Here is a 26,662-nt window from a genome sequence, read left to right on the forward strand (position 1 = left end):
ATTTTTATCATAGCGGAACTACAAGTCACCTCTCAATGATTGAAGGTGTATATTTTTATCATAGCGGAACTACAAGTCACCTCTCAGTTATTGAAGGTGTATATTTTTATCAGAGGAACTACAAGTCACCTCTCAGTTACTGAAGGTGTACATTTTTATTACAGCGGAACTACAAGTCACCTCTCAGTTACTGAAGGTGTACATTTTTTTTACAGCAGAACTACAAGTCACCTCTCAGTTACTGAAGGTGTACATTTTTTATCACAGTGGAACTACAAGTCACCTCTCAATGATTGAAGGTGTACATTTTTATTACAGCGGAACTACAAGTCACCTCTCAATGATTGAAGGTGTACATTTTATCACAGAGGAACTACAAGTCACCTCTCAATGATTTAAAGGTGTACATTTTATCACAGAGGAACTACAAGTCACCTCTCAGTTAATGAAGGTGTACATTTTTTATCACAGTGGAACTACAAGTCACCTCTCAATGAATGAAAGTGTACATTTTTATCACAGAGGAACTACAAGTCACCTCTCAATGATTGAAGGTGTACATTTTTATCACAGAGGAACTACAAGTCACCTCTCAGTTAATGAAGGTGTACATTTTTTATCACAGTGGAACTACAAGTCACCTCTCAATGAATGAAAGTGTACATTTTTATCACAGAGGAACTACAAGTCACCTCTCAATGATTGAAGGTGTACATTTTTATCACAGAGGAACTACAAGTCACCTCTCAGTTATTGAAGGTGTACATTTTTATCAGAGGAACTACAAGTCACCTCTCAATGATTGAAGGTGTACATTTTTATCACAGAGGAACTACAGGTCACCTCTCAAAGGTGTAGTTCCTCTGTAATAAAAATTATACGCCTTTAATAGAGAGGGGACTTTTAGATCCTCTGATAAAAATGTACACCTTCAATAATTGAGAGGTGACTTGTAGTTCCTCTGCGATAAAAATTATACAAGTCCCCTCTCAATTATTGAAGGTGTACATTTTTTCACAGAGGAACTACAAGTCCCAGCATGCCCTTCCACCTTTTACTTGGTAAATGCAAGTACCAGCATTGGGCCTTAAAGCGGACCTTCACTCCCTTCTTCTTTAACCACATGACCTCCGGAAGGTTTTTCCCTCTTCATGACCAGGGCATTTTTTTGCTTTTCAGCACTGCGCTACTATAACTGGCAAATGTGCGGTCATGCAACACTGTACACAAATGACATTTTATAGCATTTTTGTTCACACAAATAGTTTTTTCTTTTTAATGGTATTTTGATCACCACTGGTTTTAGTTTTTTTTATTTGTTTATTCTATAAATGAAAAAAGACCAGAAATTTTGAAAAAATAAAAATTATATTTTCTACTTTCTGTTATAAAACCTAACCAATAAAATCAAATTTTTTCATAAATTTAGGCCAACATTTATTCTGCTACTTGTCTTTGGTAAAAACCAAACCACTGTACTATCGGGGACACTAGTAAAGTTCTGATCTCTCTCAAGATACTGATCTGTACAGACACCGTGTACTAGTGACAGTGGTGATCAGCGACTTAGTTTGACTGTGATAGTGTGGTGGAGAATCTAGCACTAACTGACACTGACATCACTAGTGACACTAATACAGTAATCAGTGATACTGTACACTGTACTAATGGCACTGGCTGGGAAGGGGTTAACATTAAGGGGCAACCAATGGGCTAAATATGTGCCTAACAAATGTAATGTGTGCTGCTTTTACTAACAGATCTGTCTGCTTTTTCTCACTGAACTCAAGCCGGCCATACATGGGTCAGATCCTGAAAGAACTTTCGTAGGAAAATCGTAACTAAGGCCGGCCATACATGGGTCAAATCCCGAAAGAATTTTTGTAGGAAAATCGTAACTAAGGCCAGCCATACATGGGTCGAATCCCGAAATAATTTTCTTATGGAAATTGTAACTAAGAATTTTCTTTCAAATCTTGCACCATTAGTGGGCTGCAGCAACAACCAGTTTTCATGCAGCCATCGATATCGAGTCATTGGGCATGTTGGAAGTTTTTGGAAAAACAAACAAATTTTTATACAACGATGAGAGAATCGTGCGAGAAATCCAAAAAAGAAATGTGCATGAGCTGTGACCTGGAAGGAAAAGAAGCTTCCCAGCCATAAAAACTCTTCTCTGTAGCAACCTAAGGTGAAAATAAAAGGCTTGGTTGGTCGAATTTCCAAATCAATGGTGGCACCATCGGATCACAAAATGCATGAAATTTCAGATTTTTCGAAAAAAAATGCGTTGGAAATTCAACCCTTTTATGGCCGGCTTCAGAATTGATTTCAGGGAGAAGAAACTGACAGATCGCTGTCTGTTTTGAGTTCTTTATGTTTGTCAGCACAGAGCTCTGTGTTGTGGCCACAGCTGATCAGCAGGTTTCAGCCACAATTATTGGCTGAAATCTGCTGACAAACTCATGCGGTGTCCAATCACAGCATGGGTTACCAAGGGGTGCCCGCATGCACGCTGCCAAACTGGTGAGCGGGATGGCAGAATCCTGCCCCCCCCCCCCCCCCACACACACCTTTTAACCTCTTGCCTACCGTATAACTTGCATATATGGTGGCAAGGCGGCTCTGCTGTGCAGGATCACGTACCTAGGTTGCATGTGATCAGCACAGGTTCAATCTGCACTGTCCAGACAGAGGGTCAGGGGTCCTGCAGCCTCATAGGACAGTCAGAGGAGAATGAAAACTCCTCCTACATGCTTTAACCAGTGCTTGACTGGACACTGATAGAAGTCACATGACTGCTCTAACTGTTGACGAGAAAAGGTATTTATCTGTTTATTTACTAAAATAATTGGATTCCCATGTTCTGTGTACTGTGGGAGACCAGATATAGTGAATGCAGCCTCCTGGGTTTAGTAACACTTTAAAGAACCAAAATAACTTTGCAAAAGAAAAGGCAGGTAGATGGCAACTGACGAGTCACCAGTAGTGATGGGCCAAACACCACCCTGTTCAGTTCGCACCAGAACATCTCGAACAGGGAAAAAGTTCTAGCGAAAAAATGCGAACTCCATTAAAGTCTATGGGACACAAACATGAAAAATCAAAAGCCCACATTTTAAAGGCTTATATGCTAGTTATTGCCATAAAAAGTGTATGGGGATTCGGGTACTGCCCGGGGGAGATGAATCAATGCAAAAAAATGTTTTTAAAACAATCTTTTTAACAGGAGCAGTGATTTTATTGATGCTTAAAGAGGAAGTAAACCCTCCTCTATAACTTGTACCTATAGGCAAGACTATGATAAGGCTTACCTATAGGTACTGTAAATATCTCCTAAACTTGCACCGTTTAGGAGATATTTACCTTACATGTCGCCAGTGACGTCACTGGCGCATGCGCTCTGAAGGAACGGCCGATCGTGCCGTTCCTTCAGAGCCCCGTGCCGTGACTGTCGGCTCCCGCGCGCGTGCGCGGGAGTGACGTCACCGCGGCTCCGGCCAATCAGATGGCCGGATGCCGCGATCCCGGAAGACGGGCGACTAGACATGTCGCCCGTCATAGAGGTGAGTGAGCGGCACGGCGGGGGCTCGTTCTGAGGTAAGTATTGCATAATGAGCTAATATGCGATGCATACTAGCTCATTATGTCTTTCTTTTGCAGGGTGTAAAAAAAAAAGTTTACAACCTCCTTTAAAATGAAACAATAAAAATGAAATATTCCTTTAAATAGCGTGCCTGGGAGGTCCCCTTAATGTGCCCGTAAAGTGGCGCATCTGTAGGATGTATGGAGCCAGCTGCAGCAATACTGACATTTCTAAAGGTAAAAATGTGATTTAACCACTTGCCGACCACCCCACGCAAATTTACTACGGCAGGGCAGCTCAGCTGTGATCACGTAGATCTGTGTAGACCTAGTGGGAGGAGAAGGGCACAATCGCCGCCGGCCTCCCGCAATCTTTACAGAAACTGACAGGAGAGCCACCTGCTTTGTTTACATGGCACTGTCACACAGGCACAGCTAAGCTGAAACACCGATCTCTGTGTGCCTGTCACAGAGCCCCCCCCCCCCCCCCCACACACACACACACACAGTTAGCAAGCACATTTAGGCTTACATTTAACCCCATTGATCATACCCAGTGTTAATCCCTTCCCCGCCAGTGTCATTTATACAGTAACAGTGCATATTATTTAGCACTGATTACTGTATTAATGTCACTGGTCCCCAAAAAGTGTCAAAAATGTCAGTTTGTGGCAAACAGATCGGACCCCTATGTCGCAGTCCCGCTAAAAAATCGCTGATCGCCACCATTACTAATAAAATCAAAAAATAAAAAGTCAAAAAATCTATCCCGTAGTTGGTAAACGCTATAACTTTTGCGCAAACCAATTAAAATACGCTTTTTGGATTTTCTTTTTACCAAAAATATGTAGCAGAATACAAATCGGCCTAAACTGGTAAAAAATTTGATTTTTTTTTTTCATTTTTATATTGGGAATATTTTATAGCAGAAAGTAAAAAATATTGTGTGTTTTTTTTTTTTTTTTTTCAAAATTGTTGCTATTTTTTTTTTTATTTAGAAAACTATCTAAAACCCACAGAGGTGATCAAATACCACCAAAAGAAAGAACTATTTGTGGGAAAAAGGGACATCAATTGTATTTGGGTACAGTGTCACACGACCGCACAATTGTTAAAGTAACGCAAAAATGGCCTGGTCACTAAAGTAGTAAAACCTTTCTGAGCTAAAGTGGTTAAACTTGCTCGCAGGTGTAATGTATTGTCGGCTCCCGGCAATACAGATAAAAAAAAAAAAAATGAAAAAAAAAAGATTAGTGTTCCCCCCCAAAATCCATACCAAAACCTTATCTGAGCATCCAGCCTGGCAGGCCAGGATGGGGGGGGGGGGGGGACAAGCGAGCACCCACCCTTCCTAAACAATACCGGGCCACTTGCCCTCAACATGGGGAGTGTGCCCCCCAAAGCACCTTGTCCTCATGTTGGTGGGGACAAGGGCCTCTTCCTGACAACCCTGGGCTGTGGTTGTGGGGGTCTGCGGGTGGGGGGCTTATCGGAATCTGGAAGCCCCCTTTAACAAGATCCCCCCCTATCCCGGTCCACCAATGTGAATGGGTATCGGGTACATGGTAACCCTACTCATTCACCAAAAAAGTGTAAAAAAAGGAAAAACCACATAATACAGTTTATTAAAAAGAAAAAAAAAATAGTGTCCCTCGATGTAAATCCATCGTAAACCACAACACCCGCTGACCCGAAAAATAGAAAAAATGTCCAAAAAGCTTCACCTCTTCTGAGGTGTCCCGCCATATGCCATAACACAGGGGCGGGATCTGGGGGCCCCCTTGTTAAAGGGGGCTTCCAGATTGCGATAAGCTCTCCACCCGCAGACCCCCACAGCACAGTGTTGTCGGAAAGAGGCCCTTGTCCCCATCAACATGGGGACAAGGTCTTTGGGGAGCACACCAAAGCACCCTCCCCATGTTGAGGAGCAGCGGCCTGGCATGGTTCAGGAGGGGGGAGGCGCTCACTTATCCCCCCCCCATCCTGGCCTGCCAGGCTGCATGCTCCGATAAGGGTCTGGTATGGATCTTGGGGGGGACCCCACGCCGTTTTTTTTATTTTTTTATTTATTTTGTCTCTGTGTGGAGGCGGCCATCTTGGTAGAGGCAGACCTTTGCTTTCTCAGGTCAGAGCCTCCAGTAAGGAGAACAGTGAGCAGCACAGTGGTGACATCATTAAATCGGACTCCAAATCAGAGTTTAGCAGTCAGAGGCAACAGTGCCGCAGATCTCACACTGCAGATATGTGGCTATAAGAATATAGGACAGGGGTGCCTAGGCACACTTACATACCAGGGATTTCTATTTTTCAGAAGGAATTCAAGACAAAAGATAAATCTTATAAAACAAAATTTCAAATATTTTGTGTTTAGACACAACCGATTCTAGAAGTTCCCTGTAACATAAACTGTTTTTAATTTTTGAGTTCACTTCCACTCATGAGAGCTTTTCACTGCTGTGCTGCATGCTGGAGAAGAAGGTAAACCTGAGAACCTGCAGTGCAAAGATCTCTCTGTTTGTGTTCCTTTCACTCTGGATCTAGCAATTCTTTATGCAATATATCACCCATTTTCAACCAGGGTTCTGTGCAACCATAGGGTTTCTTCAGGGGTGGCTAGAGGCTCCTTGAGCTGTGTGCTAAGTGACCTCCCATGTGATGGTGCCTGCATAGTTCCAGGCCCATTGCCAATTGGCAGAGTCACCAGCGTGACTGCAAGGGCGTCGTTCTCTCCATCAATTTAAGGAACCCTAGGGTTTCTCCAGGGGTGGCTAGAGGCTCCTTAAGCTGTGGCTAAGTGACCCCCCATGTGATGGTGCCTGCATAGTTCCAGGCCCATTGCCATTTGGCAGAGCCACCAGCGTGACTGCAAGGGTGCCATTCTCTCCATCAATGTAGGAGGATTTTCCAAATTTCCCTTTGATGGACTATCTTCCCAGGGGTTCACTGAGACCTCGGGGAAAAATGCAACGCATTAAAAATGCACTGGAACACATCCAAAACGTGCATGCAGAAAAGCACCCTGAATGCATCAGCACTGCGTTTTTATGGTGTGAACATCTACTTTTAATGCTTATACGGTCAAGACATGCATACATGTCATTATCCTGGAGGTGAAACATTTTCAGTGGACAGATTTTTCACATATCTTAGGCCGCCATCATAAGTGTTTGGCTAGCCTAGAGTGAATAACACTGATTGCATAAACCTATGTCGACAAACCTGTTATACTTGCTTGCAATGGTCTGAATAATGCAAAATGCAAAATTAGGAGTATTGCTCATGACAACCAATCATGTTCCTCCTTCAAATTTCCTGTACTGCATTGGGAGAGTCCACTGGAGAATCTGTTTGCTTTGATCAGCAAAAACAGTTCTTAATCTATTCTAAGCACATAACACTCAACTCCAACACTCAACATCCAGACTCCTGTAGTTGGTAGTATTTGGACTTCCATGTATTGTACATGTGTGCAGGTGTGTTATGTTGGTATGTTGTTTTATTTTAATTTTTTTTATATTCTGTGTTGCACCCTCCCAGGTAGGTGCTAGTGAGAGAGTATAGTTTTTGGCTCTGTCTGCAGGAGCAGCAGGAAAATCTATTCCTCTATCGTTCATTGACTGACGCAGTCTCTGATGCATATCAGTAGGGTTATACTCCTGTAGGGGGCAGAATAACCCTACTGATATGCATCAGAGACTGCATCCGTCAATGAACTTAAGAGAAAAGGACTTTACAGTAAGTCAAAAATCCAGTTATTGCTTTCTGCCTACCAGAGAGCAGGATCTGTGAGTTAGGTCTGCTCAGTGTGCTCAGTGTGTGATTCGTTGAGTCTAGATAGTGTTTTCACACTGGTCCAATAGGGAGGCATGTTAGACAGTGGGAGGAAACCTGACCAATGGGTACACAGGCTTTGATACAGTCCCGGTGATTAGTAGAGACTGGCTGTCTCTGTGAATTATTTGATACTGTATAAAAGCCAGGAGCACATATGCTGCAGGGTTTTTAGCTGGTGAGCAGAGTCCCGGAGGGAGGGTGGCGGCTGCCTCCTCCGCTGTAGAGGTGGCACGTGGTCACAGGCAGTCAGCCTGGGGACCAGAGGAAAGAAACTGAACCCAGAGGTCCAGGAGAACTGACTGGAGTGGTAGAGACACTGGAGACCCTCGAAAAACAAACAGTTTGTGAGTATAGGGGATCGTGTCTAGGGGCCTGACCTGAGGGGGGCCACCCTGGTGTTGGATAGTCAGAGGACTGGTGTCAGTCTGTGAAGTGAAAGGGGATACTATGCAGGTATCCTGGAGATAATCTACCCAACTAAGTCATCTGTGCAGTGACTTAACCTAAATTCATCTAGTGGCAAGGTGAATCTGCTCAGACAGGATTCCTCATCCATTGTGAATACTGTAGTTTAATATGGAGTATCCCACTCTTCCCTTTTTCCATCCCTATTTAAAATAAAACACCAAAAACAACTACATACCCCTGGACGCATTATTAACCGAGCCAAAGAAGAAAAATGTTAATTTGTGAATGCCAGTGTTGCTAACTGTAACCCAGGGGGACCTGAGCGTGTGTTATCCAGCAGTCCTCAAGGGGGCAGTGCTACATCTGGTTTTTACTTTTTTTTCTGTATAACTTTATTTAGTTCATGCTACAGAAGTTTTTGAAGCTTTTTTTTTTTTTTTTAAGGATTTGTAATAACTTGTGTTTGGTATTGCTTTTGCTATGTGCTGCTTTGTGTTTTGTCTTTTTTTATTTTATGTACAGCGTGTCTTGTCCTGCTGCTTTTACTCCGCAGGCTAACTTTTTATTCCACCATGGTATCTGATGCATAGCATGAAGGTTACAAAGATCTGGAGTGACACTAAACTGGTTTAAAAAATACGTTCTATTCAAGCATGTATTAACTCTGAAAAATCCCTGTTATTGCGCTCAGCCTTCTCCAAGTCTCCAAATTCCTTTTTATTTGCTGCTGTGATCCTACTTCCTGTTAGAGGGTGGCTATGTTCCTGTTCCATGGTCCCATTGTATGTAGGAGCATAGCCACCCTCTCTTACTTGCTCCTAAAATGTATTATGCAATTCATAGGGGGAGATTTACTAAAACTGGAGCACTCAAAATTTGGTGCAGCTGTGCACAGTAACCGATCTGCTTCTAACTTCAGCTTGTTTAACCACTTGCCGACCGGTCACGTTGACCGTACTGCGGCAAAGTGGCTCGATACCGTCCAGCGATGTAGACCTACGCCGCTGGACTCCTCCCCCTGCAGGCGGCGCTTGCACGCTGCCGGAGGCGCGCTCCCGCTGTTTTCAGTCACAGCGCATACTAGCCCATTATGTGTAACTTACCTTAGAACGAAGCCCCGACACAGACCCCCGGACATCGCTGCAGGCGCTGCCATGATCCCTCGCCGTCCGGGTTCGGCGGCTCCGGCGCGGTGATTGGCTGGAAGAGACGGCTCCAGCGCGATGATTGGCCAGAGCCGCGATGACGTGATGACGTGAAGTGATTTTCCGGCATGCTCCCGGCAAATTAATTGAAGGTCCCCCCGGACCTTCAGAGCGCATGCGCCGCTCGCGAGAGCGGCTGCATGCACTGTAAATATCTTCTAAACCATGCCGGTTTTGGAGATATTATTTGTACCTACAGGTAATCCTTATTATAGGCTTACCTGTAGGTAAAAGTGTCAAAAAGCGGGATACTACCGCTTTAACTCTGATAGAAGCCTAAACACGCTGAAAAACGCGGCTATTCTGTATTTATCAGCGTTTTTGTGCCATAAGATTTGTGGGAGTATAGTTTTGCTAAAAAAAAACGCTATAGCTGAAAAACACTACTGCAAAAAAGCTAAAAAAAACTCTACAGCTGTCTACTGGCGTTTTGATAACATCCAGTGTGCATGATTCCTTAAAATTAACCACTTAAGCCCCGGAGGATTTCCTGCTCAAAGACCAGGGCCTATTTTGCGATTCGGCACTGCGTGATTTTAACCGACAATTGCGCGGTCGTGCGACGCTGTACCCAAATGAAATTGACATCCTTTTTCCCCACAAACAGAGCTTTCTTTTGGTGGTATTTGATCATCTGTGCGATTTTTATTTTTTGCGCTATAAACAAAAGAATAGCATCAATTTCGAAAAAATAACAATATTTTTCACATTTTTTTAATATGAAATTCCCCAAAAAAATGTAAAATTCAAAATTTTTTAACATTTTAGGCCAATTTGTTTTCTGCTACATATTTTTGGTAAAAAAAATTTGCGATAAGCGTATTTTGATTGGTTTGTGCAAAAGTTATTGCGTTTGCTAACTAAGGGAAAAATTTATGTAATTTTTGGTGTTTTTTTTTTAACTAGTAATGGTGGCGATCTGCGATTTTTTTTTTTTTTTTTTTTGCGGGACTGCGATATTTCAGCGGACAAATCGGACCCCTGACTAACCTTTTTTACACTTTTGGGGGTACCAGTGACATTACTGCAGTAATCAGTGCTATACATATGCACTGTTACTGTAAAAATGACACTGGCAGGGAAGGGGTTAACTTTATTAGTGATCAAGGTGTTAAGTGTGTCCCTATGGGTGTGAATCTAACTGTAAAGGGGCGTGGCTTGTGATGTAACCACAGAGACATACGATCCTACATAGCAGGATGGTATGATCTCTGCAGTTACACCAGGGAGAATGACAGGCGGCTGTGTTTAGATCAGCCGCCTGCCTTTCTCCCTCTCCAGTGGGAGATCGCGAGTGTCCGGCGGACATCAGAACCGCCGGTCACTCGCGCGGGGAAGGCAGGGAACGAGCGGGGGCTGGAGCGCGCCTCCTGCGGTGCGCGCTGGCCCCCTGCAAGCTCCTGGGCCAGCGATGTAGTACTACGTCGCTTTGCCCAGGAGGGGCTGACTGCCGCAGTAAATATACTGAGGGCGGTCGGCAAGTGGTTAAAGAGTAACTCCACTTTTGTTAAGGCTGGGTTCACACTAATGCGAATTGTATGAGGGTTTCCCTGCATCCAATTCGCATGACAGGAGAGTGTGACTGGCTCTCTATGGAGCCAGTTCCCACAGCTCCGGTGTGATCGCGGTCCAAATTGCAGAAGGGTCCTGTGCGTCTTCTGGTCCATTTCAGGTGCAAATTCAACCAAAAATTCGGACCTGATTCGCACCTGGAACGGAGAACAGGGACGTGAGCCACGGACACAGCTAGTGTGAACACAGCCTGAGAAAAAAAAAACAATCCCCTCCTGGTGATCTATGTTTATTGCAGATTCCTACCTATTTCTACTGTGAAGAAAAAGCTGTATGTTCAACCATGTCCTTTAAAATAGTGATTCTTGAATAGGAGTGTCTGTGTTCAGTCTAATTGGCTGATGAACTTGCAGTGTTCTGTTGAGAAAAGCTGTCAGCATCCCTTTTGAATCAATTAACCCTTTGGGAGTATCCAGGGCCGTAGATATTTTTTTGCCCTGGGGGGGGGGGGGGGGGTTCAGCATCAGGTACCAAGTGGTGAAAGGGGAGGGGGGGAAGCCGGCGTATAGATAAAGCCTTCCTTTTAGTTACACAAAGCCACAGGTTTTCACTGTGCAACCTTACAACCTTCTAGCTGCCGGCATCCTAACAACCAATGGCATCATCAGTTGATAAGGAGGATGTCAGTTGCCTACATAGCATCCTTGTTTGACCCTCCCCTGCCCCTCTCCATCAGCATTGGAGGTCACATTAGCTGAGTGATGGAGAAAAACTGAGGGAGAAGAGAAACATTGGAATACTAGTCAGTACCAGTTTGCAAAAGTGTATTTGCGTCGGAAGAATAAAATACCTCTAATGTTAGGTGTCCTATGAGTGGATGTTGCTGCATTATGTAAAACAATTAGAATCATTTTTACATTTTAGAATGGGGTGCCTCAAGACTGTATATAATTTTTTTATAATTTTTAAAGGGTGCCTTGACAGAAAAAAGGTTGAAAAACACTGATTTAGTGCCAGACATACTACAGGAGATGGTCAAAGACTGCAGACTTACTACAGCCATGGCGCCATGAGAGGCAGCAGGGCAGATGCTTTTTTAGTTTTGACAGGATGCTATCTACGGCCCTGGGAGTATCTCACTAAAAATGAAATTTTTGTTGCAGAGGATGCCTGAAATCTTCCTTGATTCTAGTGCTTATGTTTTGATTGACAATATTTGATTCATCACCAGTTAAAGTCCCATTCACCTCTTTATAAATATGCCGAACGTGTATGCAGGACTTGTTGAAAGGGAAGATTTGGATGCCATGTGGAAATGGACCAGTCTCTCGTATTTGTGGCCTGGGTATTTTACCAGTCTTTGGGATTGTACATACTGTGCTTTCCTAATAAGAAACAATAAAATGTGGTGTGTATGTGGCGGGTCCTTATTGCTCAGTCATCCGGAAGGTCAGGTCAGCTATTGAAAGGCAGACTCACATGCTATTCACACTACCGGCCTGTTGTGTTTACTTCAAAACCAGGATTCCAGGGATAGTCAGAGCTGCCAACTCAAGGTGTATTTTTTATGGACAAAGGCCAAAACCACCATGGGCTGCTAACATGACCATTACATTACGGAGCAGTGCAGTCAGAGCATGACCAAATTTATACCCTGGTGTCTTACTAGTAAATTAATTTGCCATTTTTCATTAGAACCGAGATCTCCAAACTATGGCCCAGGGGCCAAATATGGCCCACTGCAAGATTGTATCCGGCCCTCTGATATAGAAGGGGACTCTCATGGGAAACCTAACATAAAGGGGGACTCTGATGCAGACTCCAATGTGAGTAGGAACTGTGACGTGGACTCCAATATGAGGGGGCTCTTATTGGGATTCTGATGTAAAGGGGGATTCTGATGGACTAAAATTTATTTGCAATCTTTGCCTTGTTTTATTGATGCTTTGTTTTTCTGTTTTTCTAAACCAGGGGTCTCCAAACTTTCTAAACAAAGGGCCAGTTTACTGTCCTTCAGGCTTAATGAGAGCCAGACTTTGGCCAGTGGGAGTAGAAAATGCCCTGGTGCCAGTGAGAGTAAACAATGCCCCATCATTGGTGGCAGTGGGAGTAATAGTGCCTCATTGTTGGTGTCATTGGCAGGAATTAGATCTCACTGTTGGTGTCCGTGGGAGAAAAAGTGCTCCATCACTGGTGTCAGTGAGAGGAATAGTGCCCCAGCATTTGGTGTCAGTGGGAGGAATAGTGCCCCCATTGTTGGTCTCAGTGGAAGGAATAGTGCCCCCATCGTTGGTGTCAGTGGGAGGAATAGTGCCCCATCGTTGGTGTCAGTGGGAGGAATAGTGCCCCATCGTTGGTGTCAGTGGGAGGAATAGTGCCCAATTGTTGGTGTCGTTGGCAGGAATTAGACCTCACTGTTTGTGTCAGTGGGAGAAATAGTGCTCAATCATTGGCGTCAGTGTGAGGAATAGTGCCCCCATAGTTTGTGTCAGTGGGAGGAATAGTGCCCCCATTGTTGGTGTCAGTGGGAGGAATAGTGCCCCATCATTGTCGTCAGAGGGAGGAATAGTGCCCCATCATTGGTGTCAGTGGGAGGAATAGTGCCCCATCATTGGTGGCAGTGGAAGGAATAGTGCCCCATCATTGGTGTCAGTGGGAGGAATAGTGCCCCATCATTGGTGTCAGTGGGAGGAATAGTGCCCCCATCGTTGGTGTCAGTGGGAGGAATAATGCCCCCATTGTTTGTGTCAGTGGGAGGAATAGTGCCCCCCTCGTTGGTGTCAGTGGGAGGAATAGTGCCCCCCTCGTTGGTGTCAGTGGAAGGAATAGTGCCCCCGCTCATTGGTGTCAGTGGGAGGAATAGTGCCCCCCATGTTGATGTCAGTGGGAGGAATAGTGCCCCCCTCATTGATGTCAGTGGGAGGAATAGTGCCCCCATCATTGGTGTCAGTGGGAGGAATAGTGCCCCCATTGTTGGTGTCGGGAATAGTGCCCCATTGTTGGTGTCAGTGGGAGGAATAGGATTCTGATCTAAAGGGGGACTCTGATGGACTCAAATTTATTTGTAATCCCTTTGCCTTGTTTTACTAATGCTTTGTTTTTCTGTTTCTAAAACCGGTGTCTCCAAAGTTTCTAAACAATGGGCCAGTTTAGTGTCCTTCAGGCTTAATGGGGGCCAGACTTTGGCCACTGGGAGAGGAAAATGCCCTGGCGCTAGTGAGGGTAAACCATGCCCAGGCCTTGGCTTTAGTCAGAGGAATAGTGCCTCATTGTTGGTTATCAAGGGAGGAACAGTGCCTCATCATTGGTGTCAGTGGATGCCTCAAGGGTCAGATAAAGGTAAGCAAAGGTCCCCATCCAGCCCACAGAACGCAGTTTAGAGACTCCTGTTCTAAATCATATTATGCTGATTACAAAAAACAGCAAGGTAAAGCAATTCAATCATTTAAAGAGTAACTCCACTTTTGTTGAGGGAAAAACATTTCCTCTGGGTGATCTATGTACATTGCAGGGATTTAAACAAACAAACCTACCTTTTTTGTTGTTCTGAAGAAATAGCGGTTTGTCTGGGTCCATGTGCAAATTGAATCTGTATGGAAGTGGATTTATAATTATCTCTCAGCTGCTGTACTAACAGGGCTCTAATGAGGAAAGGAGCAGGGTCCGCATCTCTTTAGATGTGATTTCCCTTTAAAAGACTTGGAAAAAATTACATTTTTATTGTAGGGGATGCCCAAAATCTGACTTGTGATTTAGTACATACTTGTGTGAAAATCAGTGAGCCAATCAGTGAGCCAATTACATATTTGGGAGGGTATACCATCTGTATGCCTCCAGGTATCCATATTGCATTTTGCAGAAAATGACAGTGCTGCAAATCGGAAAGGAAAGGTAATTTTAATAAAATACAGTTATAATATGACTTGTGTCGCAAATGTATACTATATATGTTATATATTATATATATATATATATATATATATATATATATATATATATATATATATATATACACACACATTTTTTTTTCTACAAAAGGGGAGTTACCCTTTTAAGATTGATTTGTTCATTTATAAAACCGATTTCTTCAGCCCACTGATATTTGTAAAATATATGATGTGGCCCTCATGCTAGAAGGTTTGTAGGTAGTTGCATTAGAGCAGAGGTTTAGCCTACTGCCTCCTTTTCAGAAAAATAAATGACTCCGCGCTCCCTTACAAATCTACCTTCTTTAGGTAAAAGATGCATTCTTTTATGGATTTACATTTATACCTGGGGAAAGATGAAAGGAGATATACTTACCTGATCCTCCAAGTCTTGCAGCTGCTGTTGCATTGGGAGAACACAGGTCAAGGGCCAAGGATTGGAAATGGGCCTATGCCAGGGTCTGGGAATTACAGAAAGGTGGCTACTAAGGGAGGGCACAGTCACAAAAATTCTGCTCAGTCTCAGTGTAAAGGTCCACCATTAAAAGCTACAGCAAGTGGGATTTTTCAGACTCACAACTGTCCTCTATCACCAGACAGTGGGCCCTAATTGTAGAAATCCACTGACTTGAAGTAAACCTTTCAGTAACTTCAAAAGTCTATATCAATAAATTGATATAGCGGCACTCGTATAGCCCCAGACCATGACACTCCCACCACCATGCTTGACTGTAGGCAAGACACACTTGTCTTTGTACTCCTCACCTGGATTCTGCCACACAAGCTTGACACCATCTGAACCAAAACAGTTTATCGTGGTCTCATCAGACCACAGGACATGGTTCCAGTAATCCATGTCCTTAGTTTGTTTGTCTTCAGCAAACTGTTTGTGAGCTTTCTTGTGCATCATCTTTAGAAGAGGCTTCCTTCTGGGATGACAGCCATGCAGACCAATTTGATGCAGTGTGCGGCGTATGGTCTGAGCACTGACAGGCTGACCTCCCACCCCTCTTATTTCTGCAGCAATGCTGGCAGCACTCATACGTCTATTTCCCAAAGAAAACCTCTGGATATGACGCTGAGCATGTGCACTCAACTACTTTGGTCGACCATGGTGATGCCTGTTTTGAGTAGAACCTGTCCTGTTAACTGGTTGCCGACCGCCACAAGTACATATACTGCGACGGTCCGCCCCGGCCAGGCAAAGTGACGTATGGGTACGTCACTAGCCTGTAAGCCAATAGGGTGCGAGCGTGCGCACCCGGAGGCGCGCTCCCGCCCCGGCTCGTTCACGGACACCTCTGTGTGTGTGACCGATGTCCGCCGGTCACTCGCGATCGTCCGCTGTGAAGGGAGAAAGGCAGGCGGCTAATGTAAACAAAGCCGCCTGTCATTCTCCCCTGTGTAAAAGCACTGATCATAAGGTCCTGCTATGTAGGATCGTAGATCTGTGCTGTTACATGTAAAGCCACATCCCTGCACAGTTAGAAACACGCCCCTAGGGACATACTTAACCCCTCCTTCCCCAATAAAGTTAACCCCTTCCCTGCCAGTGTCATTTTTACAGTAACAGTGCATATGTATAGCACTGATTACTGTAGTAATGTCACTGGTAACCCCAAAAATGTCAGTCAAGGGTCCGATCTGTCTGCCGCAATGTCGCAGCCCCGCAAAAAAAATCGCAGATCGCCGCCATTACTCGTTAAAAAAAAAAACAACAAAAATTACAAAAATCGTTTCCCTTAGTTAGTAAATGCAATAACTTTTGCGCAAACCAATCAAAATACGCTTATTGTGATTTTTTTTTTTTACCAAACATATGTAGCAGAAAACAAATTGGCCAAAAATGTTAAAAAATTTTGATTTTTACATTTTTTGGGGGGGAATTTCATATAAAAAATGTGAAAAATATTGTTATTTTTGCAAAATTGACGCTATTTTTTTTGTTTATAGCGCATGATCAAAAAATCGCACATGTGATCAAATACCACCAAAAGAAAGCTCTGTTTGTGGGAAAAAAAGGACGTCAATTTCGTTTAGGTACAGCGTCGCACGACCGCGCAATTGTCCATTAAATTCACGCAGTGCCGAATCGCAAAATAGGGCCTGGTCAGGAAGGGGGTAAAATCTTCCGGGGCTTAAGTGGTTAAACCGCTGTATGGTCTAGGCCACTGTGCTGCAGCTCAGTTTCAGGGTCTTGGCAATCTTCTTAGAGCCTAGGCCAGATTTATGTATAGCAACAATTCTTTTTTTAAGATCTCAGAGAGTTCTTTGCCAAGATGTCAGTGAGAGAGTGAGAGCGCTAACACCAAATTTAACACCCCTGTTCCCTATTCACACCTGAGACCTTGTAACACTAACGAGTAACATGACACCGGGGAGGGAAAATGGCAAAATTTACAGCACCTATGGGTAAGACTTATCATAGGCTTACCTATAGGGTAAAGTTACAGAGGAAAGGCTACTTCCTCTTTAATACTAAACACACACTGTTTAATTTACATGATCCCTTCTCTTTCTGTATGTGGATGATGGCATTGTAGTCATTTTCCTAATCGATATGCATGACCCAGCTCTTTCTGTAGGGAAACAGTGACAGGAGGAGCTTCTAGTCCCCAGCTACAGGTCACATGTTCAAAATATATAAAAAAAAAAAAACAGCCTAGAGATACAGAGTAAAAATAAATAATATCCATAAACTGTTTTAAATTATTATAGAAATATACTGTATATTTGAAATCAAGTCTTTATTATTTTTTGTCAATAACATGGTGTGGGCAGATTTTTGCCAGTCACAGGTTATGTCACGCCCCTCCAGCCTGTGTCTTAGAATAAGTGGGAGGTGAAGCTTCCATCAATCAAGAGGTAATATCCAATCCCCAATGCGTTTAGCTGGTTGGTGTGCATGAAGGAGGAGGCTGTCATTTACCATTATACGCCCACATGTGTGACTCTATAGCCACATGGACTGCTCAGCTGTGATTGGGAGGAAATGCTCAGCATAGAAACTTGCTCAAAACTGAGCATGTGCAGAGCTGCCAACACTGCTCTGCAAAATCCCCAACTGCAGTGGGGACATGGACAGGAGGGGGGAGACAGAGTACAGCAGGATCAACCAGTTTTTTGCAGAATACAGAAAACCAGTCCCATAGTGACTGAGTATGAACAGCATGTAATACACCATTTATTGATCGTTTTTAATGATGTGGGTTTAAAGTGGTAGTATACCGCTTTTTTCCACTTTTAACTACAGGTAATCCTATAATAAGGCTTACCTGTAGGTACAATTAATATCTCCTAAACCTGCACGGTTTAGGAGATATCTGCACTGCATGCAGCTGCTCACGCGAGCGGCGCATGCGCTCTGAAGGTCCGGCAGACCTTCAGCTTTCCTTGCCGGGAGCTTGCCGGATAATGACTCCCGCGCGCATTCGCGGGAGTGACGTCATCGCGACTCCGGCCAATCACAGCACCGGAGCCGCCGAACCCGGAAGAGACGCCGAGGGATCATGTCAGCCCCGTGTCGGGGCTTCGTTCTAAGGTAAGTAATTCGTAATGAGCTAGTATGCGATGCATACTAGCTCATTATGCCTTTGTCTTGCAGGGTTTTTTTTTTTTTTTTTAGGTTTACAACCGCTTTAATGGCAGTTTAATGTGAAAAAAATATATCTAAAGCCAAGTCCACTTTAATATGAATGTCAGCTTAGGCTACAATAAAAAAAAAAAAAAACAAAGCCTAAAGAAAAACAAAGTTTACAGATCAATAGTTATTGGTTGCTTGTTCAAATCTAATAATCAGTGTTTATTTAGTATGTCAGTCTCTCGGCATGGTTTGTTAATATTGCTTTTTGGTCTCCGGAGAGGCGTTTTCTCCGCCCAAGATGAATGTCTTACACATGCAGGAATTCTTTTAATTACGCCTGCAATTCCCGGCTCTGTGAATTTGTGTCATTAGAATGCTCTCAGCACCATTGGAAGGAATTTGTCCCAAGGCTTCTTATGTTTGGAGGAGGATGAGATGCACTGTGTGAGGATATACCATGCATGTGCTCAGGAACCAAGCTTTAATTTTTACGTGTGAAGAACACAATATTGTCAATGGTTTACATAAATGTGGATGGATTGGTTTTCTTGACATCCCGGCAGACTAGATAACCTTGGTTCGGGTCCTTAAAAACTGGCAACAAATGGACACTCTATTGTCTTTTTCTTGTGCACTGATGAGCTACCTGTCCTCAAGTTTTATATTTTAAACCGCAAAAAACTTCATTCAGGGAAAGCATTTATTTAGAACATAAACATACTTAATTTCATTAACCTCTTGCCGACCGCCCCACGCAGATATACTGCGGCAGGGTGGCTCGGCTGCACATAATGAGGTAGGTCTACGTGATTCATACTTGCAAACTGTCCAGTTTTTGCCGGGACAGTCCCGCAAAATAGAAGCCTGTCCCGGGTAATTTACTCTGCTGGGACAGTCCCGGCAAATATGAGCCTGTCCCGGGTAATTTACTCTGCCGGGACTGTCCCGGCAAATGTACTTTTTCGCCGAAGCACTTCCATGTCACGTGATCGTGGGATGGCGTGACGTCATCGCTCTAGGTCACCTGGCTCCGCTCAGGTGTGTAAGAGCTCCTGCTCACATCCTTGCCCCAGCCCTGTCACACGTGCCTGCCGTCTGGGAGCAGCTGCTGTTAAGAAAGGTACTGACTCTGTCTGATTTCTTTCAAACATACATTTAATGCTGCAATTAGTCAAAATCAGGGCTTTTATTCACATCTAAAATAAGAAAAGAGCTTACTGTGTCTGTGATCCAGCAGCTAATAGATTCCTCTGTGCTGAGAATCTATTAGCTTCTGGATCACTTTTCTAACAAGTGACTCAGCTAATTTCCTGTAATTCTCTCTTTATTGAGTAGACCCTATAATCTGATAAGTAGGCGGAGAGTAATTATGCTGAGTGGGTGGAGCTTCAAGGAAGTGGGTGTGGTACATTTTCAAGTAAGTAATTGATAGCTGGGCTGCAAAGTGTCCCTGGAATTTTTTTTCAAATGTTGGCAACTATGGTGATTATGTGCACACGGGAGCCAGACCGCAGGAGACTGGCAGTGATATTCGGGTAGAATGACAGAAGACCCGCCTGCTTATCTAAACAAAGGCGAGTCTTCTGTCAGAGAGGCAGGGAGAGCTTGTGTGACTCAGCTAAGCTGAATCACCGATCTCTCCCTGCCTCTGTCCAACCCACCTTCCCCCCCACACAGTCAGTAAGCACTATTAGGCATACATTTAAGTCCGTTGATCACCCCCACCCCTTCCCTGCCAGTGTCATTTACACAGTAACAGTGCATATTATTTAGCACTGATTACTGTATTAATGTCACTGGTCCCCTAAAAGTGTCAAAAAATGTCAGGTGTCCGATCTGTCCGCCGCAATGTCCCAGTCCCGCTAAACATCGCTGATCGCCGCCATTACTAATAAAAAATAAATAAATAAATAAAAAGTCCAAAAATCTATCCCGTAGTTTTGCGCAATCCAATTAAAATACGTTTTTTGGGATTTTTTTTAACCAAAAATATGTAGCAGAATACAAACTGGCCTAAACTGATAAAAAAATTAGATTTTCTTTAAAAAAAAAATGTATTGGGAATGTTTTATAGCAGAAAGTAAAGAATATTGCGTTTTTATTTCAAAATTGTCGCTCTTTTTTTGTTTATCTAAAAACCGCAGAGGTGATCAAATACCACCAAAAGAAATCTCTATTTGTGGGAAGAAAAGGACATCAATTGTATTTGGGTTTGGCGTCACACAACTTTGCCATTGTCAGTTAAAGCAACGTAGTGCCAAATCACAAAAAATGGCCCGTCATTAAGGGGGTAAAACCTTCCGGAGCTGAAGTGGTTAAAGAGCTTAAAGGCTCAGTCCACCAAAACAGTATATTTTACATTTTTAAGTGAATCTTGGTAATCTGAGAAAATCATTGCCGCCTTGTATGTTTTGGGTACTCTAAAAGTGATTCCTTGGAGTTTTATGTGTTCTGTCTCACCCGTGTGTGTCCCAACTTTTCTTGTTCAAATGGATCTACAGTATACTGAAGTATGATCTTACTGACACTGCCACTTTGCCCAATAAAGGAAACGTGATAGCAACTGTGTAAAGCCTATCCCCCTATATATTTACCTCTCTAGTGCTTCCTTGCCAATTCTTCTATTGGCTGTAACCACTTTACCCAGTGTGCACTGGGCTCTGATTATCCATTTCAAAATAAGCCTATCAGTGGTTGTCAACTTATGAGCTAAAGAGGGCCTCAAATATGACCACTGACATCACCAAAAGGTTGTACATAATGTTCAATATATGTAATTCTTCAGAGGACTGTCAGAAACTGTAGACCTAATAGAGGAAATGAGGGTCAGAGAATGTGGACATGCTTCATTTTTGACTGGAGTTATACTGCAGAAGACAATACAAAACAGGAAACCTGTTACATTAGGCTAGTAGAGATCAATGCTATTACCCTAATCAATGTTCCCAATACAGACTGCTGAGGTCCGAGGGCCACACGTGATATAGCAAAGGTTGGACATCAGGGGACTAAGGTTTTGGAAATATCACCAAGACTGGAAAAAACATTGTGTAGAATTTACTCCAACAAAGGGAAGTACTTCAGTCACTGCTAAGCTTTATTTGTGAGCATACATTTGAGCATAGGTCAATTTGTATTCATCATAAAAATTTAATGCCCAGATAATTGTAAGTTTTAGATGGTACAGTTGGTACGCTTAACCAATATACAGAACATACATGTGTAATATGTATACATGATCTGTTTTATCTGATTATCTATTTGCCACTAGTAGTAAGGACTAACACCTAATACATCCAGGTAAAGTAGATCATGTGGCTCCCCACCCCTCCCCATGTGACAGCACTGGTGCTTGCCACTTGACCTTAACAGCACCACTGTAAAGAGAGTCTTCGATCATGTGTAAGCTCCTACTGAGATAGACTTGGAGCCTACATGGACTTTTTTTATCACTCCCATTGGTTAACATAGCACTAGGGGAGCAAAGGGAAGGTGAGCATAAGATGCTACAGCAGTGGTCTCCAAACTGTGGGCCAGATGCTGCCATTTTGTCGCCATTTTCTCGCCCTTTTCTGGCCCTTGGGACACTATTCCTTCCACTGATCTAAGGCACAATCTCCCCCCCACTGTCACCATAATTGGGGCATAATTCCTCCCTCTGTCACCAATGATGGGGCATAACTTCTACCTCTGCTACAAGAGTTGGGTCAATATTTCTCCTACAGACACCACCAACGATGGGGTACTATTCCTTCTATTGATACCAATGATGGGGAACTATTCCTTCAAGTGGTTACTGCCCTCACCTGTAGCTGGTCACTGCAGCAAGAGGCATTGGGAAGGCAACACATATGGAAAAAACAAAGAAATTTCCAAGCTCCAATCAGCCTGCGACCAACCAAATTGACCTGTCCAACAGTATGCGTTAAAAACAGGGGTTTAGTTGCACACATTTTCAAATACATGCGTAAGCCACAGAGCACCCCATTTTCTGTGGAGTCTCCAACAATGGAAGCACATGCATTTAGATGGACAAGTATAGGGCAGGTAAACTTGAAGGAAGCCCACCATTTCTTAAAGGCACAGGGGCACACTGAACACCCATTCCATAGCAATATAGCAGCAAAGGTGCCAGTGTGTTGCCTGGCCAATATAATTCATAGTACCAACAGCTGGTTACTGCCCTCACCTGCAACTGGTCACTACAGCAAGGCACTGTTTCTTCCACTGACCCACAGGATGGGGCGCTATTCCTCACATTGACATCAGTGATGAGGTACTATTACTCCTACTGACCACTAGGATGCTATGTATTTTGTACTCCCACTTAAAACCGAGCCTGCGGCATTCTCTACTCCCAATGTCCACAGTTCGGCCCCCTAAAGTTTGAAGGACAATACTTTCCCTTTATTTAGAAACTTTGGAGACCCCTGCACTACAGATGCGGACTTTAAACTAGAACTAAACTTTGCCTATACTTACCTCCATGTCTTCTCCCTGGCTTCTTCCAGGTTCGGGGTCTTCAGGGGAGAAGATGGGGGAGAGAATATTACTGGCGCAGTGGTAAGTATAGGTGGGGTTTAGTTCTCCTTTAAAGTGGTTGTAAACCCACTTTATCATTTTCTGGCAATCCTCTGTGTTTTATAATGCAATGTCTCCAATGTCTGTGCTTTATTAAAAAAATGCCCCTGTATACCTTATTTCCTAGCACCATGCAGCGCTCACGTGACTGGCCACCGTTCCCTCTCCCGATTCGACAGTACAGTGGGGGCTGAGAATCCCCTGTTGGCATCAGTTGGGAGGAGCAAAGCAGTGCTCAGAAATAATGTATACAGGGGCATTTTTTTTAATAAAGCACATACACTGGAGGCATTGCATTATTTAACACAAAAAATGATAAAGTTATGATAGCAGCAGGAGGGGAGGGACAGGTACTGCCACAAGCTGAGAGACAGGGAGGGGACAGAGGATAACGGAGGAACCTATACTGACCACAGTGTCAGGGCTCAGCCTCTATGATAAATCGTGGTCAGTTTACAGGGGGGGTGGTAGAAACTGGCAGGATCAACCAGGTATTTCAGGTGATACAGGGGGCCTATGCTTTAAAGGGACAGTTTAATTTTTTTTTTTTTTTTTTAGGGAAACAAACCCTTTAAAGTCTTCCCTGTAGCATCTTATACTCTTGCCTGCTTTTACTGGGAGTTAACTCATCTCATCACTGAGCAGATGCCATGATTGTACACTGAGCTGTAGTGTACAGTGTAAAGAAGATGGCCAGGAGGAAGGTATTTTAATTAAAATGAGAATCCTTCCATTTCTAATATAAAGCCTTACGCACGCCCCAGAGTGGCTACCAAAATCGTTTTTTAAACAGTTGGATTCACTTATAGGCTCCTCCATATGGCAATCCCAACCAGCTAGATTTAGCAGGAAGTGCAATCCTTGGACGCAAGGGGGCTTAGCTTGCTCAGACTTTCATACCTACTATTTGGCGGCCATGCTTACTCATAACTGGTTTATCTCTGATGACACAAATGCCTCAGTAGTATTATAAGCTGCGCATTCAGGATCCTATGAGACCCTCCGTAATCTCCTCTACAGGGGTCTGAGAGTCTCTCACCCGCCCCTTACAGCCGCTAGGAGGGCAGTTATTAAGGCCTGGCATGCTCTCCTTACTAAGCCCAATATAGTGAGGGGTAAAAGGTCCCCATCAACTCCGCTTTGGTTCAATCCCATGCTACAAGAATTCAATTCCTTACCAGACCCCGGTCTTTGGGCTACTAAAGGAATCAGTTACCTTTCAGATATGTGTGATGGAAGTGCACTATTTATGTTTGATAGGTTGAAAGATGAATTTACACTGCCTAATGCGTTCTTCTTCCGATTCCTGTAACTCAAACACGCCTATGCAGCGCAATTTGGGTCCTCCTTGTTTGGATTGGAGCAGGACGATCTGGAGGTTCTCCTCCGGGATTACTCTTTTAAAAAACACTACCAGTGATCTACAAGTCACTACTTCCCTCTGTTCATGTGGGACTAGATGCCCTGCTAACTGCATAGCTTTCAGAGGAGCAGGACTTGGACAATGAAGACTCGGAAGATCTCTAGGACAGCCCATTTCAAACACTAATATTGACTAAAGACCAGCTGATCCAATTTAAAATTGTGCAGAGAATTTATTTTACACCACAACGACTACATTGTATATACCCAAATTCCTCTTCTTGCTGTTGGAGATGCTCTGGTGACCCTGCTGTGTTTGCCCATTTATTTTTGGAGTGCCCTCAGATTAGTAGCTATTGGCGGGAAGTGACCTAGTTTATATCTACCCTAACTACCCCAGGAGGCAAAAGTTGGTGTTTGCCTCCTGGGGTTAGTTGACTCTCTGGCTGTTAGTAGGGCGATGCGTACTCTCTTGGGTCTCTTATCATTTTATGCCAGGAAGGCGATTGGATGGTGCTCAAGTGGAAATCAGACAGCCCCTAATCTGCCCTTCTGGAAGCATTTAATCAACAAGGTTGTACCCCTATACAAAGCTATTTATTTGTCGTGGGGTTGTCCTAGGAAATTTGAGAAGGTCTTGCACTTGTGGACAGATTCGGAGTGTACAACAGATGATCGGAATGCACAGACTGAATTTATTCCTCCCTGATAAGGTTTAGTTTATGATATGAGCAAATTTATTCCTCTGCAGGGACTCACATTACATTTGTTCAGGTAGGATTCTAAACCCGAGTTAATATTCTTCCGATACATTATCCTGATGGTTGAGAGGGAACAGGAATCTCCTTATAATTCATCAACCCTTGAAGTGATTTTATAAGAGCATGACAGAGCAAGGTGTATGGAAGGTGTGTTGTTTCCTCCCCCCCCTTTTTTTTGGGGGTTCTATAATAGGAGGTATTAGTAGTAGTTATATGTTTTAAGTATTAGCTGGGGAATGCCCAAAGGCTATGTTTTTGTACTTAATACATCTCAAGTTTTCAGAAAAAAATAAATTTTCAAAAAAAGAAAAGAGGCATAAGCTCACATCCTATATGCCAAGTCTGTCCTGGTAATGTTCTGCGGCAGTTTTCTATATTGAAAACTGCCTTGGTTACTCTGTTAAGTAGGCATAGAAGCCACACCAGGCTATGTTTTACTCTGAAACAGAAACTGGCATAGGTGGTACAGATGAACATCCTGTTACTGCTGTGTTTCCTAGAAATGTAATTCCCTGGTCTGTGTCTCTCCTGCGCTTACCAAAGAAACCAACAAAAATTATTTAGAACAACCAAATATCTTAGTCAACAATGAATAAGGTGCTGGTAGCTGCAAACGCTGTCTTGTGTTCCCACAACCCAAAATTAAGAAAGTATAATTAGGTGCTGCGCTGCCGGCATAGATTCCCAATGTGCTATATATCAACCAAATATCAAATAATCACTTAAATGAGTACAATAATTAATTAAGCTTAGACCTTGTGCATATATACAAATAAAAGGGAAAAAATTACAGGGGACAATAACGTTTGTGATTATTCAAAAATATTGCTTTCAGTTCATAAAATTTCCATGAGGATGTAAAGAAATTCCTTGGCTTCAGATCATCCACGTGAACCTCATATAGAATTACACCTTCTTCCTATCCACAACTGTGCTCCCCTCATTAAATTGACCTACAGTGCATGTAAGGTCAGATAATGCATCTATTACTCCCAATAGGTATCTCTCGGGTCTAACATTGGCTTCTGTAGGCTCACAGTCAGGGTGCGAACTTCCCCTGTCCGCTAGGGTGCCTTAAACTCCCATAGGACTCATCCAGGAAAAAATGGTGTTGGCCCCTTTAAGGTTGCTTTATATGCGAACTGTTATGATGGTGTGCCCCAGTGACCTGTTAAAGAGAAGGGAGGAAGAGGCCCCTAATGGTGTAGTGTTTGTTAAGGCCCCGTTCACATTGCCGCGATCCGACTTCCCGGGGCGACCTCCGAGGTCGCGGTGCGAGCAGCGCGCCGCGACCTCGGAGCGGCCGGCACGGACTTCATAACATTGAAGTCTATGACGGTCGCTCCGGGTCGCCCCAAAGAAGCTCCGGACCCTTTTTCTAAGTCGGAGCGACTTGTGTCGCTCCTATTAGAACGGGTCCGCAGCTTCCCTATGGAAGGCGACCTACGGCGACCTGTGAGGTGACCAGGTCGCCTCACAGGTCGCCCCAGTGTGAACGGGGACTAAAACACTTTATTATAAATCCACACTCCTATATTATTAAAATTATCCAGCATGTCACAGTATTACAAAGGGACACCTCTGTTTGCTTAGTAAACCTCTTCTTCTGGTCAGCGATCCACAGGCTCCACCCTACATGTTTCGTCACGGGTCACATGACTTTATCAGGGCACTTGTTGGTGTGCATTATGCTCTGGATAACCCATGCATGCTGGTGTACACTGTGAACAATTTTTAGAATGCATTGCACTGATTACCTTTTTTTTTTTTTTTGCGCTGTGTGAAAAATGCACCCCGTCCTACTTTTTTCGGTGCACACCTAAGTAGAACGTAGGTGTGAACTGAAACAATAGGACATAAGGCAGATTGTCTTCTCTGTGTGTTGGGATCATGTTGGCCAACCAC

General features: G+C 43.7%; 1 protein-coding gene across 2 annotated transcripts in view; it reads left to right on the top strand.

The window, feature by feature from the left end:
- The window catches only part of RAB27B (RAB27B, member RAS oncogene family), a 359,570-nt gene that overhangs the window by 242,707 nt on the left and 90,201 nt on the right, over positions 1-26,662 (top strand). The gene's annotated exons all lie outside the window — the stretch shown is intronic.

This window comes from Pelophylax lessonae (genome assembly GCF_965119305.1).
Source record: "Pelophylax lessonae genome assembly, chromosome: 1".
Classification (NCBI taxonomy): domain Eukaryota; kingdom Metazoa; phylum Chordata; class Amphibia; order Anura; family Ranidae; genus Pelophylax; species Pelophylax lessonae.